The 19346-nt window shown below is 36.7% G+C and overlaps 2 protein-coding genes across 6 annotated transcripts in view; both read right to left on the bottom strand.

Annotated features, from left to right (window-relative positions):
* strbp (spermatid perinuclear RNA binding protein) overlaps positions 1-577 on the bottom strand; it is a 117344-nt gene extending 116767 nt beyond the window's left edge. For all 4 annotated transcript variants that reach the window (XM_057320599.1, XM_057320602.1, XM_057320603.1 and 1 more), the window contains exon 1: positions 451-577. The gene's annotated coding sequence lies outside the window, so the exon portion shown is untranslated. The remainder of the gene's footprint in view (positions 1-450) is intronic.
* Positions 578-11651: 11074 nt separating this feature from the next.
* Positions 11652-19346, bottom strand: part of LOC130545822 (uncharacterized) — a 49437-nt gene continuing 41742 nt past the window's right edge. For both annotated transcript variants that reach the window (XM_057320609.1, XM_057320610.1), the window contains exon 10: positions 11652-12091. The gene's annotated coding sequence lies outside the window, so the exon portion shown is untranslated. The remainder of the gene's footprint in view (positions 12092-19346) is intronic.

Genomic DNA, 19346 nt, shown 5'->3' with positions numbered 1-19346 from the left:
TGGGGTTTTTCTCCTTCATCCCCTGCTACAGTCTAATAAATTATTCAGCTACAGCAGATGCACCAGCACGACCCAAATGCAGCATCTGAACAGCGACGTGAAGTTAAATGCAAGCGAGTAAATACATTAGTCTGAGCGCGAGCCAATACAAAACATCGCGCGATTGCATTGCACTGCATGGAAAAGCATCAAATAAAATGCATGTGCATTTATAGGACTACGTTATCAATAGCTCAATAGGCGATAGATCTGTCCGGCCCAACAGATACAGTATTTTAGCAAACAGCATCAGCAGCATATGCGGACAGACACAGACAGAGATGGTGCCCTACATGAGCAGATTAAACAGTCATCGCAACAAGAAAACACGCATTAAACCCCTTTCAGTATCCCGTTGAAGCGCGATATAGACACCATGTGGTGTCCAAGAGTCAAAAGGAGATCAATTACCGTAGTCTTGTGTGTCGTACTCCCCCGCCGTACCGATATTCCTCAAGTCAAGTGTTTCTTTCTCCGGCTGTCTCGCTCTATCTGCTTTCCAACTGCTTCAAGTATTTGGACGACGGGCGCGTTCACGTCATGATATGCGCGCGCTGTAATTGGAGGACTGCTGCTCTGCAACAACTGATACACTGTAACACCTGAGTGAAAAGCCAAACTGTCTGCCTTATTTCACCGGAAATTAAACAAATAAATATAAAAGGAGCCAAACTTGTGAAACAACATTTTTATTATGCGACTATGTATTTAATAAAATAGAAAAAAGGAAATTGATTATAAAATATAAATCTGAATGTATACGGTTTCATCGGACCCATATGCGCCTGGCCCGAAATTAACTTCCGGTCTGTGTTTGGTTATAATATAACAATCTATTTTAATTAAATATAAATGTTACATTTCAATTAAAAATGTATTGTATAAATTGTGTTTAATTAATGAAAACTACTGAACGGCTATTCTTTGCAGAGGTCTACCAGAGGTTACGTTTGGGATCATACACCGTTTGTTTATGTTGTTGAACTTGACGCTATAATTTAAGTGTCTATAATTTATTAAATAAATATAACATGGGTAGTTGACAAATAAATCGTACATGTGTCCCATGGTGTGACATAGCAAAATGTAGAAAACATACTGTTAATATTACATTGTTTTACATTATTTATATTTATCATATAAAATAACATTAGAGAGATTTGTCTTCATTGTTAGTTTTTTTTCTAAATGTTTGCCATCACAACATAGGACAAATCTGCATAATATTTTAACTACACACATATATAAAATTAAATTAAATAAAGCTATACATATTAGTGGATCCTAGCGATTTTGATTGGCTCCCCAATGTCCAATGTTTAAAGGTAAATATGTATATTTGTTTTAGTTTATTTTTAATCATTTTAGATTTTCATCCTGAATTTTGAAGAAGAAATAAACCTTGAAAGTTTGTTAAGGCCACCTAGTGGGTCCTGATTCATAGATAGACAGACAGACAGACAGACAGACAGACAGACAGACAGACAGACGACATCCACCTTGCACATTCTATTTTAACTTTTAAAACAAGGTTGAATATTTTTATTCTCAGGCTTTTAATTGATTTTACTTATGTTTTATTGTTTGTTTTTGCTTGTCTTATGTTTTTAACTGTTTCTGTTCAGCACTTTGGCCAGCTCTGCTGAGATAAATGTGCTATATACAGTAAATACATTTTACTTACAGACAGACAGACAGATCTTGTCAAATGGTGTAATAATCCAGTAAGGTGAGAAAGATTGATGAGACTGATTTCAGACAAGCACATGAATCAGATCTACACTGATCACAACTGCATAATGCAATCATGCTTCCACTGGTGAGTGTCTGAAAATGTGTTTGCTGAGAAATAAATAAGCCTGAGTACTGGGACAGGGAATAGAGAATGTTGCAGCCTTTCACATTCATTTCTCAGCCTTTTCAAAGCAAGGCTAAACATATTAGTCCGGTCTCTCCTGTAGAACAGCATGCCACAGACACAGCCAACACAACCCCATCCCTCCCCCTACATACACACAGTTCAACACAGTTTCACAGGTTACAGCACTTCAATAACTGTTCTGTTCTTTTAAAGGGTGTGATACCACAAGTGTCTAGGACAAAAGAGCATATTGTCAGGTACAAACACTTCTCTATTCATCATGAATGCAGTACAGACACGCATAAATGAAACAAAACAGCATATAACTCTCTATAAACAAACACGCCTCTACTAGAATAATGTCCTCAGTCATCTATACAAGAGGTGACAGAATCTAATAAACCTGCATGTTTTTGCATAAATACATACATTAGTGAGCTTTAACCTGTAATATTATAATATAATTACATCAGCTCCTCCCTCTTGACTCAGAGCTTCATAATGTGCTGTGCAAACATGGCCATGAGGCTTTTATTTACTAAAAATACTGTCTTTGAGTAAAATATAAGAAAAGGAAGCTTAACCAGGATTTTTCAAAGTAAATATGTTGTTGGATTGGTCTTTGGTTATAGAGCATAGTTTCTATCAGCTAACAAGATTTTAGGTATTAGTTGAACTTGATGCCGTGGTCAGACTTGACTTTGAGCACGCAAAATTTGTTCGGTCGGTAGTATGAAAATCAACGGGAGCAATTCCTCCATTTTTTACATTTCTGTACCGAGACCTTAGGCTGTGACGTTTTGATCTTCTATTGGTCTCACGCACTCACGTGACGCGAATCCGCGGGTCAGAGTTCACCAAACTTGAACTATGCTATGCAGCGAAAAGTGAAATATCTTCGGACGGGCTTGTGTTTCCGGTCTGTTGCGTTCGCATGCTTATGAATGGAAGTCAATGGAGGGAAAAGTCAAGTGTGACCGCGGCTTAAGAGGTTTAACCAGCACCCTAAGTTGTTTCTGATGTAACCTGTTTTGGATAGTAAGCAACCATCTACTAACTAGCTGAAAAATATTTTTCAAAAATTATTTTAAAGGTCCAGTGTATGACATTTAGCGCCATCTAGCGGTGAGATTGCAACCAACGGCTCACTCCAGCCCTCCTTTACAAAACACTATGGTGACTGACACAAAACTAAGATGTCGTCACGTTTTCGCGTCTTTGCCGAAGGAGATAGCATATTTTGGAAACTCAGAGCAGTTTGTCCATTTAGGGTCACTGTAGAAACAACATGGCGAATTCCATGCGAGGGGACCCGTGGTGTATGTAGATAGTAATAGCTCATTCTAAGGTAAAAAAAAAACCAATATTGTACAAGTATGCCCTCCAGATATCACTTTTGGCTCTATGTGTCCATACCGTATGTGCTTTGGAAGCCCTGCTCTCTCCACCACACCTCCATGACAGGATGTTCAAGCCTGACAGTCAGGTTTTCTGTCCCCACGGGACTTCCATCCTGACCTGCCAAACCCAGAACACACTGTCCCCCTCTTGTCCCCACCTGAATCACAGCAAGACAAAAGCGGCACAGATGGCCAGCACTCTCTCCTCCGCCCTCCCCCCCCCACGTCCCCAACCTCTCTCTCAACATCTCTCCTAAATCCTATCACAACGCTCCTGACATTCAACACCGCCCTCAGGAGTTACAGTAGCTTTTATCTGCTCGACTTCAGGAGGAGAGGCTTTGAAATCAAGGTACTAGAGTACTTCCTGTCTGTCTCCTGATACCTGTTCAGGTAAAAAACCAGTGAGAAGGTTTCACAAACTGAGTCATCCTCAGTTTGGTTGATGATTGAGCTAACCTTGCCACTTTTCCTCTTGTGTCAGGGCCATTCCAGATGATAGGTCCATCATGGTCTGGAAGACCTTCAGAGAAAGCGATAAATAGAGAGAGATGCTGAGAGAGTGACAGCTGGGCTGTCACATGACAGGTGGTCATTTCAAAGCTGACAGGTCGGGGGAAGCTGGGTGTAAATAACCAGAGTTGAACTGAAGAAGATGCACCTCAGAAACAAAACAGATCAGCAGCATACAATGCAAATCTTTTAAATATTCAGCTTTGTTGAAAATAAGATGTATATACAAACCAGCTTGGTTAGAGGACCAGCTAAACAATAAGCACCCACCATTTAGACAGTTTAGAAAATGGTATTGCTCTGCTCTGGAGGTTTGATATGATTATCAAAAGTACATAATTCACAATACATTTCACAGTACAATAAAATACATTAGGAGTATGGACATATCAAATGAATGCATTTTGTATAAATAAAAATCATGTGAACTTGGGTGCAATTGATGAGAAATATTTGAGTTCATATTAAAATATTCAATAATATTAACTTTTGATTATAGACTCTGAGCACAGTTTGTGACACTGTTGCGATCTCTTCTGAAAAACAAATGTACACAACCCCTCAAAAGTTTAGTATCACTTGTTCATTCCTGATTAGATTGTAGAATGATAAACAGTGTTGGGTAAGTTACTCGGAAAAAGTAATCTAATTACTAGTTACAAATTACATATTCAGTAGAGTAATTAGATTACTGTACAAATTTCTCTCTCCAAAAAGTATTTAATTACTTATTATTAATTACTTTCTATATCTTACATCAACCTTGATTAGTGAAGTGATTCAAGGATAGACATGAAACAACTCTTAATTGATTCAAATATCTGAACATCTGAAGTAACTAATTAAATTACAGAAAAAATAAGAGTAATCCCTTACTTTACTTTGAAGGGAAAAGTAATTAAATTACAGTAACTAATTACTTAGTAACTAGTTAAACCCAACACTGAAAATAAAAAACTTGTAAAAACAATGAGGTGATAATGAGAATTCTCTTTTGACTAAAGAAAACAAATCAAAGCTTTTTTAATATTTGTCTTCAAGTTGCAACCATTTGTTTGAATTGGCAGAACTGTTATTTTATCAGACTGAGCTTTTTAAACAGTATTGAAGTAATTTTTTGTCTGCCTTTTCTTATTGTTTACTCCAAATCATCAATTTCAAAACTTTTTCATAAAATAAAATTTCTAATGAAACATTTTTTACAATTATACTTATGTCGACAAAATCATTGCAAATATATAAGCAAAATGCCTTTAGATCAAATGATTTTTAAGATTAGAAAACATATTTCAGTCAACAACAGTAAACATTTGAACAGTAGACATTTGTAAGATTGCTGAAACAGAAATATCTGAGACACAGGAGACATAAGTATAGAAGTTTCCATTATTAACCCTTCTTTAACCAGGAAAAGTAAAACTATTTTTCAAAAGTGTCTGGCCAAGATGGGTAGCTCGATTTAATCTCATTGGTGTCCACGAGAAATAATTGAGAAACATTTGATGCTTCTATTTTACGTTAGATTATGTTTTAAAAATGCAAAAAACGAAAACAATTTGATTTCATCCACCAGGAATGAGCTCTATGCATGTGTGAATTCCGGGTTTCACAGGAACCCTGGGCATCCTGGTTGGGTAGACTTAAAGAAGAGAGAAATGAAAAAATGAGAAAATAGTTACATTCAGCAGATGCACGTTGTGGCACACAGCAGTGGTATATAGAAGTGGCGTTCTACCGTATTTGAATGTCATAACGAAATGTTAACTTATGAAAGTATAATTTCAAATACGGTAGAACGCCACTTCTATATACCACTGCTGTGTGCCGCAATGTACAGCATCTGCGAAAAGTAACTATTTTCTTATTTTTACAGAAACTTAGGGTTCTTCTTGTGAAACGCGGAAGTCACGCGTATGCATATAGCCCATTGACTATTGTGAAAAGTGGGGGTTGTCTACCAGCTGCTCTTACTGGATAAAACAATGACAAATAAGAGGGAAAATATATTCAAATGGGAAGCAATATCAATTTGAATGACATACTGACTTTAGTTATATTTTAAAAAATACACATCCATATCTGAATTCTTGTAATCTAAAAGAAGGAGTTTTGGGGCCATTCACACAGAGCTAGGGCGCAAGAGTCACACTGACATTCACCAGATGGTAGTGCCAGCGTGGCACGGGCAGCGGGTACCAGCAAAGGAGAGGTGCCGACAAGCTCAGCAGGTGGCATGGAGATAGGCGACGGGCGGGAGCCAACGGAGGTCCGGCAAGAAAACAACAACTCTCGTCTGATCCCCTCATCAGTCTCTGTTTTTAATTTTCAGCAGATGCACGATGTCAACAGGGCTCCCAGTCAACAGGTCTGATACATGGTGTCAGCTGTCTGCAGTAAATGGACACTCTTTTATCTTGGCATGATTGATGTATCTATCTCACAGGGAAGCAAGGCCAATGGAAAGAGGAAACTGAAAAGCGACGCCTTGTTTACTGGTTTATTTGATGCGCGAGTTCCTGCGTGTAGGTGTTTGATGGGGAAATGTATTTTTGGATACCTGCTTTGTGTTGTCTTGTTTACTTCTCATTTTCTTTTGTTGTCTCTGCTTTTTCTGTCTGATTCTTGCCTGCTCTGCTGAGAAAACAAAACAGTTTTAACCGGTCTATGATGCTGCCTCCACCTCTACTCAGACCGGTCTGTTTGCTGGTTTTAAAGCATACTTGGCAAGCCAACATGACTGATTTGGTTCATTTAGCATGCTTTCTGTTTTATCAGAATATTGTTCTCTTTTTTTGTGCATGCATGTACACATGCACATACACACACTGGTTTTGAGTAAACTTTTATGACAAACATTTTTCACCATTAATACATGACACTAAGTTGATTATTGTATAAATATATATATACATATTTATGTAAGGGATAATCCACAGCTAGCCGTGCGTTAAAGTGTTTTAATGCACGACGTGGAGGCCAAGAACAAATCCTTCAACGCACGGCTAGCCGTGGATTATCCCGCTTATACCATGGTCATTTGCAAAGTTAAAGCTTTTATTGATGTTTACAGTGTAATTTTAGATCAAACAGGTGAGAATTACAGTGATTTTGTCAGTTAATTTCAAATGCAATCAAACTGACTGGAGCTACCCGTGCGTTAAATGGTTTTATTGCACACCTTCCAGCCAATCAGAATCAAGTAAAACAGACCATGGTATAAATATACTTAAAAAATGTAGTATAATGCAATGTAAGTCGCTTTGGATAAAAGCGTCTGCCAAATTCATAAATGTTAAACATATATTCAAAAAGACTATGTATACCAAACAGACCATGGTATAATTTTTGATAATTTTTTACTAGTGGGTGCAGGAGACCGTAGTTCATTTATGTAGGTAAGAATGGCAAAATAAAGTAAACTGTGACATTATACCCAAAAATCCTTCATACAGTGGACTACCAGTAAAATTTATAAAAAATGTGGGACCAAATTATTCAGACACTTTGATCTGACCATGTTTTGCTTAAGTGTTAATTGCTAATGTGACCTTTTCACACCACAGATTGAACAAAATTAAGCATTACTAGGTAATTGGTTGCCCTAAATTGGTATTACCTTAAATTTAAATTTAAGAGCTGACAGCTATTCAGCCTAATCCATTACATATCTATCAAAGTTATTTGACATAATCAAGATGAATTTGTTCTGACTCAGTATGACACTGAGTTCTTGTCATATTTTATTACCATTTTCTAAACTATAGCGAATAAACTGTGACAATGTGAGAAATGTTAAAGGTGTCTGAATAAATATAGGTTTGACTATGTACATTTAATTTGGTCACAGGGGAGATGTTAGAATTTAAATCTTTGTTTGTGCATTTTATTTAACCTTTACCACATATATCTCATGGCAATGCATTCTGGGATACCTTGATATTTTAGAATTCATCCAAACTGAGGACAATGTTGTCTTTTATTTAACTTTTTATTAAGGAATTCAATGAAACAATCCACTAGACATTGTTGCATAACTCTCAAGATAATGATTATAAAAAGAAGGAAAGGGAGATGAAGCCTATACAAAAATGGGGAAAAAGGTGTATGAAGGAAGATGGAAAAATTATGTAAATATAGGAACTCGACATACAAAACACAAGAATACATATTATTCCCAACATTAATTTAATAGCAATTCATTTTACATTTAATCTTGTAAAATGTGGTTGTCATCATGTATTCATAGATGTTAAATTCAACCACTCTGGGCACGTAGACACATCTGCAATTTTGGAATGGCCCACATTTCAGTTGCTTTCGTCACTCGTAAAAAACCAAGATGTCACAATTTTGCACAGTCTTTGGTTGTAAAAACAGATTTAAATTCATAAAGATCAATGTATTAATATAAAAATCTAACAATATACCTCTAGATGTAAACACTGGTCTAGAAGCACTTCCGATTTTTATCTATTTATAATTAGTATTTTTAAGTCTTACATGTATAATTAAATCTTAAAGATATTTGTTTAACATTTAAAGGTGTCATTAACTGGCCTTTTTTATTGTTTTATACTGTTGTCTGGGGTCTACTTACGACATTTGCGTGGTTTTTACATTCAAGGTCAATAAGTAATAGGCTATTTTCTACCCGGGTTTTGAGACCGGCTCGACAAACGTTCGGTTTTACTGGGCGGGCCGCATTGAAGACTTAACGCCCACTGCTATGATTGGATAGCAGTTTACTTAGTAAACTTAGTTGGAGCCTTCTGTGAATTTGGTTAGACACGTAACGTTAGGTTACACATTATCAGGACACATCAAGCGATCTCTAACAAAGCAATAGTGACGCATAATACAAATATGTTTTACTCACATAAGATTGCTGCGCCATTCCTGTCGGATCCAATATTGACGGCACAGCACTGTGCCGTCAATATTGGATCGAACAAACGCTCAATGTTTTACCCACGTGAGCTGGAACGTCTTTAAAAATGAACTTCAACCATGCATTCCTACTGTCGGAATCCGAAGGAAGGTTATGCAGCGACTGTGTACTTCCACAACCAGGCACTGCACAATATTTTGCGATCTTTAACGGCATGTTTATTGCTTGCTCACTCTATCTGGTTCCGCGCAACTTGTGTTACTTCAGTACTGTCATGCACGAACCAATGGGCGGGGCTAGAGAAGTAGTCATTGATATTCTTCTGTGGAGGCGGTGTTCAACCTATCAATAGATAGGTACATTCCAGGACATGGCGTTCGCTGGGCCTGGTGTCAATAAAAGTTGTAATTTCAGTAACAAGCGTATTTTCAGTTCTGACACTACAGGATGTTAGCTTGAATACGATTCCCTCTTATATAACAAAATATTGATGTCTTAATTCATGACACCTTTAAAATCGGTTATAAATGTTCTGTTGGTTGTACTTTGTTAAAACATTTATGTAGTTGTAAAGAACTGAAACAGGATGCTCCTCTGGACCAGCGTTGTATACGTCAACCTGAAGAGATTTATACTTTATGCTTTTTAAGGTTGTGTTAGCACATTTTGTCTTCTCGTATTGTGTTAGTTTAGATCAAGCACTCAGAAAAGGAGTCATAACCGTATGGAGCCACTGTGAGAGGAAGTTGAAAGATTATCCTTTCACTCCAGCAGGAAGTTCTGGATCGATGGCTTTTCAAACTGAGATTCTACTGCACCATGTCAGTTTGACCTTGACCCCGCTCGGCTTTCCCCTCAGCTGTCAATGAAAATGTAGTAAGACCACCACCAACCCACCTCCACCCTTCTGCAACATCCTTTCATCTTCTCTCATCTCAACCTCCATTTCTGTCTTTCCTCAGAAGTCACTTCGGGCCTCAAGCCCACACTATATCACTTCAAAGGATGAGCACACATGAGAGACTGAGAGAGAGAGAGAGAGAGAGAGAGAGAGAGAGAGACTGTGTTTGGGGAGGGGGAGTGATCAGGATGAGGGCATAAAATAAATCCCACCACTTCAGCTTCAGATAGAGATTCAATTCTTCATGTGGGCGATATGTACAGTCGCATGCCCTCAGTCCAAACAAAACAACTCTAGGCTGTGTTATCTAAAGCACTAGCTTAATACAATGCCTGTACCTGTGACCTGTGACCTGGTTGATGTTGAAATAACAAGGATGAGAGAGGTCTACAAAACCATCAGTCCTTTTATAGCAAATTGTTAGCAACTTCAACTGTAAAATAATTATAATGGCAGTTAGCATCAATATATTGTAGAACAGCGCTTCAGGTGACCCAGGCTTGAGTCCACACTCGTGTTCCCCTCTTTCACAGCCATACGTGCCTCAAACAAGAGAAAAATAGTTTTCATTATTTTTTTACTTGGTAAGGCAAAAATGGCAATTTGGTTGACAAGGAAGAATAAAATGCTTTGTAATGGTGGAACTGATCCTTTAAATATGTTTAGGGCTTTGGTAAAAAGTAGATTATCTTTGGAGTATAAATTTTACGAATTGGTCAATGACACTGAATCCTTTTTCTATATGTGGGTTATTGAAAATGTTTCATGTCAACCCAGTGAAGAGGGTGGTTGTGATGTATTGTTGTAAATTGGATTTTAGTTTATTTTCAGTGATTATGTTTTTGTGAAAATAATGAACTTTGCTTAATGGTGTGATGTTTTTATGAATTGTTGTAATTAAAGGATTGTTAAAAGTCAAAGTCTTTCACAGCCCATATGATTTCCTGCCATCTTTGTTGCCAGCGATGTTAACCAAAAACTGTCATTCTAAAAAGCTAAAGGACACTCCCATGGGAACCCATTGTAAATCCAGTTTGACCTACAAATTCACATCATGACAGCTTCGTTTCTGTGGCACTTAGAGTGAAATTGCATTTGTCCAAAATATTGCTCCACATAGCTGTACATAAAACATTAAATATACTCTAATTTACTGTTCATGTGTCCCATTGCGTAACTTTTTTTTTTTACTTTCTACAGACAAAACGTGGTTGCCGGAAGCTTCTTGCATTGCATTATGGCTCAGTGTAAAAAGGTTTTTATTAGACCAGCACATTATTATTTTGCTCTATAAATAATTGATAAAATGAGAACAAATTGTGGTTAGTGTTTCATCTTCTCTATTTGATTAATTTTTAGTCTAGACCTTAAAATGTCTATTAGTTTCCACATGACTTACATTACATTTAACTTCCATATATTACCATTAGTTAATGCACTTTCTAAAGTGAAATAACAATAAACAAAACTTTTCCTGCATTTGTTATGTTATCTTCTACATGTTATTGCATTTGTCACATTTTATGGTGCATAAATCAGCACTGCAATATTTAACCTTAAATATAATAACAATATTAACCTTATTGTAAAGTGTTTTTTTTTAAAGGTTACCACTCTCACATGTCATAAAAACCCAAATGTAAAATGTTGTGTAATTTAAATAATTGAAATGATCTTTCACACTTTCAAGTTTACTACCTTTTAAAATTATTTGAAATTTATAACCTACAGTATATGCTGATTTATGTACTTTTTACATACAATCAATGTTAAAGAAGATTATAATGTTGTACTTTTATACTGACAATAAAAACATTCACATGACTTGAAATCAATTCAAACTATTATTTTTAAAGTATATTTTTGGAAATACACATGTAACTGTAACAGGACATAATCTCCTGTCAACCCAAATATTGTCAAACTCTTCAATGAAGCTCTTGAGCATCAGGCCACAGGTGTGTGTGTGTGTGTGCGTGTGTGCAATGCGTGTGTGTGTGCAATGCGTGTGTGTGTGCGTGTGTGTGTGGCCCGGCATGAGTCACAGCACTTAGCATAGAATGAGGCTTAGTAAAGCATTGCATGGTCTTTTGAAACCTGCTTCCCAAGTTTGTTTTGGAGAGACTTCCTCTAATTGAGTGGGTGGGGAGTATTTGTGTTCTGTTTGGCTGCCCAAATGAGTGAATCCCGAAGCCCCTTGAATGCCAAATTGAGGTTTTATTCAGTGAGAGGACAGTAAAATGGAAATGAGAAAATACAACAGGGAAAAAAACAGGACTTCTTACGCACTAAATTGTATGTGCTAACATGGGGATAGAGACAAAATGGCTGAAACAAACAGCTCCCAAAAAGTTTGGGACAACCTTAAAGTAAAAAGTGACTCATAAACCAAATCTGTTGTGCCGAAGGCCATATGTAAAAGGTAACCTGGAATCGAATTCAGCTCTGTCATGTCTCTCTTCCCCACCTTCCTTTCTCCTTCACCTGACCTAAAATGAAGTAAAGAATACACAGAAATAAGATTTTAAGTAAAAATGTTTTCATTTATTGATAGAGCTAGTATTACAGTATATTAACTCACAAAACCTTTCAAGAACATGTTAAAGACCTCATTTCTACTCAAAATCAAAACTTTTTTCTTGACAATGTCAAAATATTTTTCATTTTGACATAATTTTCAGATATCAGGTTTGTTAATCTTACCTAATTAGTTTTATTTACAAACAACAGTATTCTATGGCATGCCCCCATAAAAACTCAAAACTAAAAAAACAATTGATTTTAGTTTTGTTGTAGCTTTAATAATATTTAGCTTTATTTTTTGTACTTTTAGTTTGTAATTTTATAATTTATGTACAATTTATGTTTTGTTTTTATTTATATCAAGTTTAATTGACTAAGAAATAATTAATAATTAATATTAATAGTAATAATTTTAGTACCTCAAATTTTTTTTGCTGTGGCAACATTTTGTTTAGTTCATTTTAGTTTATGTTTTTCAAATAATATTTAGGTTTCACTGTAAAAATACCCATTAAAACAGTTAAATCCTGGCAGCTGAGGAACCAGACTAAACTTTTGATTTTCATGTTATTTTACACCCAACTTTACACCCAGAATTGACAGTCTATTACTGTAACTTGACATTTTCATTGCATTTCATAAATACATGAAAATTCTGTAAAATAAACTAGCTATATTTAATTATTTTTAATTATACATAAATGTTTTAATAGTTTTAGTTAACTAATAACCCTGTTGTTTATAGGTCTGTCTGTTTTGTGGCTATCTTTGCTTTCAGCGTTTAGACTGCTCTTATTAATAATGTTTTTTCAATCAACATTTATTCCGTCGAGAGAATGATCCTCCATTATCTCACGCCAAAGCAATATCTCAACCCCTTTCATCCCTATCCTCCACACACACACACAGTTGAGCTCCGTAATGGCAATCTCTTGCATTTGATGAAAATGAAAGTGGATATTTACATTTACAAGACAATCCACTTTTCATGTGGCTGGGCCTTTAATTGGTTAGCTCGCCTTGTTTAAACGTGCTGATTAAAGACACATTTAGAATGGCATGTTCCCCAAAGGTCAGATATGAAAACACACCAGATAAAATCCTAAATAAAATATGCTTCAGTTGAGCTTGTTCATCAGGTTTTGCATTCTCACGCAGTAGGTGAGGCAGGCGAGTGTGTGGGTGTTTACACACATAAAGGAACATCTGCATCTCAGCATTAATTCTCTTTTTCAGAGTTTGTTGACTCCAGCAGCGCAGCTTTGTAACGTTAGATTTGGCGTCCATTATGTAAAACCCTCAAGGCCGTTTGCTTCAGTTCATTCTTCACCCTGGATTTGAATATGATTTTCATTTAAAAGGGTTTCTACACTTTGCTCTCTCACTTTCTTTTTCTTCTCTAGCCTCACCTTCTTTTTGCATCTCTCATCCTGAGCCTCTTTCAAGTATCTTTGCCACAGAAAATAAATGAATGAACCGCCATCAGGCAAATGCTCAAGGCATGTGTGCCTGTTTAAAGGGGTCATATGGTGCGAATACGTGTTTTTCTGTGTCTTTGGTGTGTTATAAGTTGCTCATGCATGTACAGTATTAGACACGTAAAATTGCAAAAATTCAACAAGTTCGGAACAAAAGATACATTCTATCTAAAAGCGAATGCTCACCCAGACCTGCCTGAAACGCCTCGTGTAACCACACCCCCACAAATCTTGCACTGGTTAACTGGCCAATCATAGCACACCTCGCTTTTCAAAGCGATGAGCTTTGTAAAAAATCTGCGCGTTTCAGAGAGGCGGGACAAAGAGGAGATACAAACATGCACGGTATGTGGAAAATACAGCGTTTTTGAACCTTAAATCGTGTATACACATTGCATTACATCTAAAACAAACCATAATATTAGTTTCAGCCGTGTCATATGACTCCTTTAATAAACAGTGTTTATGAGCAGATTGTGCCATATTAAGATGTGATCATATTCTGTAGGAGAGGCGTGGCTACAGGTGGGTGTGGCAAAACAGACGTCTTCACATCCAGCAGAATATCTGTGAAGTTTTACGTTGACTTTTTAAAAAATCTGTTGTCTATTAAAGTCTTGTGCGCAGACGAGATGTAGCCTGGAAAGGTTAGGAATGTAACAATCTCACTGTACTATAATACCTCGGTATAAAGTCCATGGGTACGTTATTTATTGCGGTATTTAAAATGACAAATGATGACTTGGAAACGTGCCATGAGCATCCTCTCTTCTTTATCCTCTAATCATAACTGTTGCTTCCAGGTATGAGTAGAGATGGGTCAAATGACCTAAAAAACCTTTTCATAAAATAAAATAATTGCACCAGATGGACCTTACCAAAGGTAACATCTATTGCTTTTTTGAACATTCTGTATGTTAGGCCTGGAAGACCTATCATTTCATACAGTCATGTGACCACGATAATATTGAGACAATTTTGCTTTTGCGATAACACGATATCAATAATATTGTTACATCCCTAACTGTTGATTTTGTGTTTATTTACTTTAGTTGCTGTCTTTTTGTTAAAGTTTTTGGTAGTAGGATAACATTTATAAAGTAAAACACCTGCAGCTTAATTGAGAATAATGACAGGTTTGGATAAAAAGCACCTTTAAGCCAGGGCCAATTTCATCTCCACAACTTTATAAAATAATGTTTTGTTCTCTTAAAAATTTGGGAAAATTACTTAACAAAAACAACAGAGATGTGGCTTATATAACAGAATTACTTGAATTATATTTAAGAATTTTGTTCAGTTGTCAGAGCTGAAATGCATAATGTTTAAATGTTTTGATGCACTTCTTATTCACTCTTTTCTTATTTGATGTATTTACACAACAATAAGACATAACGGGGTGAATAAAAACACAGGCTTGAATAAAAAATAATAATGACTAAATATCTCATCCACCCTTTGCCAAAAATACAAACTAAATGTGAATTTTATTTTGTATCATATTGACTTCAGTTTCTCACGCCACATCCAAATGCCCACCCCAGCATGGCATCCTAACACCGCCACTGACCGGCACGCGATACTTCCAAAATGTCCCAGACTTATCTGAATTCTCACATGAGCATCAGAGGGACTGTAATCCCAACTAACACAATCTCTGACGTTTTCATATCTCCTCCATTATCCTGCAAACCCTTTGCGTGTGTCTGGAAGCTAAACATAGCTGCCCTCTCACCCCGTGCTGTCTGCACAGCGGTCTAACTCCTGTCTGACCCCCCACCGCCTGTCTCACTGTCATAACCCGCTGGAGGATGTCAATATGCACAGCACAAGGAGGCTTGGTCAGTAATGCATACAGACTCTCATGATCGAAAGATCTAAACACTTATTTGGTCAACCAGCTTAGAAATACATTTCTTCCTAAACAGCCTCACTGGCATAACCAACGCACTAACACTAACAATACCAAGGTTCTGGATTCGATTCCCAGAGAACACATGGACTAACAATTGTATACTCAATTGCACTATAAGTCACTTTGAATAAACATATCTTTCAAATAAATAAATGTAATTTAAATGTTTTCATTTACATTAAACAACTTGCATCAATTGACATGCATCAATTGACAAGAATTATCTTTTGCTATTTGATGACAAATCCAAAAAATGTCGAATCAAAAAATATGAAAAATGTTTCATATATGCAGTTATCAATTTAATTGAATAAGAAGAATGTTAATATTATCTCACAAATCACAGCGGCAATAAAATATCATCATTTGTTTAGTCAGGGGGGAAACTCTTGGGCAGAAACCTGTTTCTCATGTTTGACAAACTCCTGCCTCTCTCTTATGGATTATCTGCACATGACAATTTTTGAGATGTGTTTTGAAGCAATTATGGGTAAATCAATTATGACTCAGACTAACGGTGAAGGGCAGTAACCCACTTAGCTCAGCTGTTGCAACAAAACACTAAAGAGGTACTTTCAATCAGTTAAATTGATATTAGTTAGTATCATTCTGAATTTTATATTAACTTTATATAACTGAAAATTATATTCAGATTATTAAATAAATTAATTTAATATTTGTCATATATTTTACATGTAACCACTGTAATGAATATTGTTGTGTTGAAGGCCTTCATCAAGTTCAACTGTTTAATGCTGTAAAATGCTTGTAAAAAGCGTACAAAAAATGTTCATAATAATGTTAATAAATAGAAAATAAAATAGCTCATATTTAGCTTTTTGTTAGTTCAGGGATAGTTGACCCAGAAATGAAAATTCGGCCCCAGCGATAAAAGATCCTGATCATGAGTCAGAACTACAGGCATTAAGTAGAACTGTGTCAAATGTCTGTTATGTTGGCAATTGGCGTGTAAGTGCATATAATGTGTAGTGAATCGAAAGTTATGCTATGATGTATTGTGTGTTTGTGAGTCTTAAGTATAGGATAATGTACAGGCAGCCGGTTGTTATCGCGGAAATAGCTTATTTCGCGATAACAGCCAGCTGCTTCATTATCCCGCTTATTACACGGCTACTTGCCACACGAGAAAAAACTGGACATAAAATGTGAATTTGAAATATTTTATTAGCTCACCGAATGCAGACCTTCCGTGGGGAAAAGGTGTTTACTTTCGGTTTTAAAGTAAGAAACGACGTTCAAACGTCACGAACAGGCAAATTGGTTTAATCATTTGTAAATATAATGTCGTATATATTATTAAAAGACATATTTATAATTCATTTTTGTGTAATATTAAACTGTCCCTCTCAAAATGATTTGCAGCATCCGGGTTACAGGGTGTTATTAGTTTTGAGCGGTTGTTATTTGAAAATAACAACCCTTGGAATGTTGCGACTGGCCAATCAGAATCAAGCATTCAAATGAGCCGTGTAATAAGCTCCTTTAAACACATCTTTCACTGTTGCAAAAGAAAAGGGAATGGTTTCAGGCTCCATTTTGTACCCTAACTGTGCAAAAAGTGCCAAGAGAGAGAAAGATGGAGACGGATATAGTGACAAAACAGAAGGAGGAGAGACACCGGTGTATGTGTGATGGTGTATCAGTGATGGACAGACAAGCTGGCTGAAGTTCAATTCACACCTCCTGTTGGGGATTGTATCTGGAGCTGATACTGAGATGTTACCTCATCAGCTCCTGTCTCTCTCCCTCACTGCTTCTCCTCTCTTTCCCCCTGACATAATCTGTTTCCATCCTTCTTATTCTGACATTTTTTGACCCAGCATTCCGCATGCTGCACATTTCTATCATTCTCAAATTTTTATTTTTTCCCCAGCATGCTAACCTTAAAGCTAGAAACATGCTTTACACAAACGATGCTTTTTCAATGTCACCCCGTTGCACATACTTAAAGTATAGTTCACAAAAAAATGAGAGTTATTTCGTCATTTAACCAATATGTCTTTCCAAACCTGTATGACTTTCTTTCTTCTGCATAACGCACAAAAAAAGACATTTTAAAGAATGTTGGAAAAACCAAACAACATTGGCCAACCATTGACTTTCATTGAATGGACACAAAAAATACATTTTCCTGTGTTTCACAGAAGAAACAAAGTCATCCAGGTTTTATATGTTGTACGGGTGAAAAATGACTTTCTGTGAACAATCCCTTTAATAAGCATTCTTGTATTACAGAGCCCCTTGTGGCAATGCTGAGAATGCAGCACGGCTGTTTTATAGATATAGATATTTTCAGACTCACTTTTTCAAAATGCAACAACGCACAACATTCAAACTTCCATAGTCAGAGAGGTGTGTTTGTGTTCATGTACTTGAGCAAGGATGCTTCAGGCTAAGTATTCCTCGCATTTTGGTGAGTAATCTGTTTTGTATGCCAAACCTGAAAAATAACTTAAATTATGAGACACCCTAAATTGTGAAGTGTGTTATTACTTGCCAAAATAATCAGATTACTACAGACTAGCACTAACTGGAAAGATAATATTTTTACTTGGGCCAGTAAACAACCATCCAGCAACCACCCAGAAAACTCTAGCACCACATAGCAACACCCTAGCAATGACAAAAACAACATGGTAACTCAACTCAACTTTATTTACATAGCGCTTTTTACAATTTTCATTGTTACAAAGCAGCTGTACATAAGACATATTGACTATAAGCAAAACAATTAAAGTTGTACCTGCAAAACAATAAAAATGTGGAAACACAGAAGACAGACATACCCACATACAAAACACTCCACACACACAATATGCACACGTACTAACACACACGTACACAGACAAGTACGCACACACACACATACACGCACGCACACACACGCACGCACGCACGCACGCACGCACGCACGCACGCACACACATGCACAGTGAGAGCACACATTTAAGATAAAGGAGAGAGAAGCACAGGTCAAATATAACAGACTATAAATTCCTATATGCAATATTAATTAAGTAAAACTTGAAAATTCTTAAGCAGCCCCCCCGGCCAGGCAAATAGTGCAAAAGACAGTATGCAAACGGTGGCGAGTAACCCAAAACTCTAATCGAGAAAAAAAACCTCAGGAGAACCCAGGCCCAACCAGGGGATTCCAGTTCCCCTCTGGCAAAAGCTGCTGCCTCTGCACAAGCTCCAGAGAGCTTGCACAACAAGGCTAAATAAAATAAATAAACTTAATAATAAAATAAATTATAGTTTAAGATTATCATTAATAATCTAATAGCATTTGAAGTTTTGTGGTGAAGACATGTCAAGAGACCGCGTCCTTCTTTATCCAGCTCTATCATCTCAGCTCTTGTCAGGTCCCCACTTCCCATTCTCCGCTCTACCATCAGGTCAGGCCATGAACTGCATCCTGCTCGCTGTGGTAACCTTGGAACAATGAGACAAGACTGGCTGAGAGTAGAGTACTGTTCTGTACTCTTTGATGCAACAAGTACATCAGTTGTGTTTTTGGTTCCGGTTGATCTAACTAATGCAGCCTAAACCCTCTGAAGATTTATATTATGGAAGAGTAGTGTATGCAAGATTAAAAAGATGCGTCTTTAGTCTAGATTTAAACTGACAGAGTGTGTCTGCCTCCCGGACAGTGCAGGGAAGACTATTCCAAAGTTTAGGCGCTAGATAGGAAAAGGATCTACCACCTGCACTTGATTTTGAAATTCTAGGTATTACCAACTGACAGGACGCCTGAGAGCGTAATGCACGTGAAGGACTGTAATACAAAAGGAGTTCATTCAAGTA

The sequence above is a fragment of the Triplophysa rosa genome, linkage group LG22, assembly GCF_024868665.1.
Source record: "Triplophysa rosa linkage group LG22, Trosa_1v2, whole genome shotgun sequence".
In the NCBI taxonomy this organism is placed as follows: domain Eukaryota; kingdom Metazoa; phylum Chordata; class Actinopteri; order Cypriniformes; family Nemacheilidae; genus Triplophysa; species Triplophysa rosa.
Note: the sequence above shows the minus strand (reverse complement) of the source record. Positions and strands in the feature narration are given on the sequence as shown.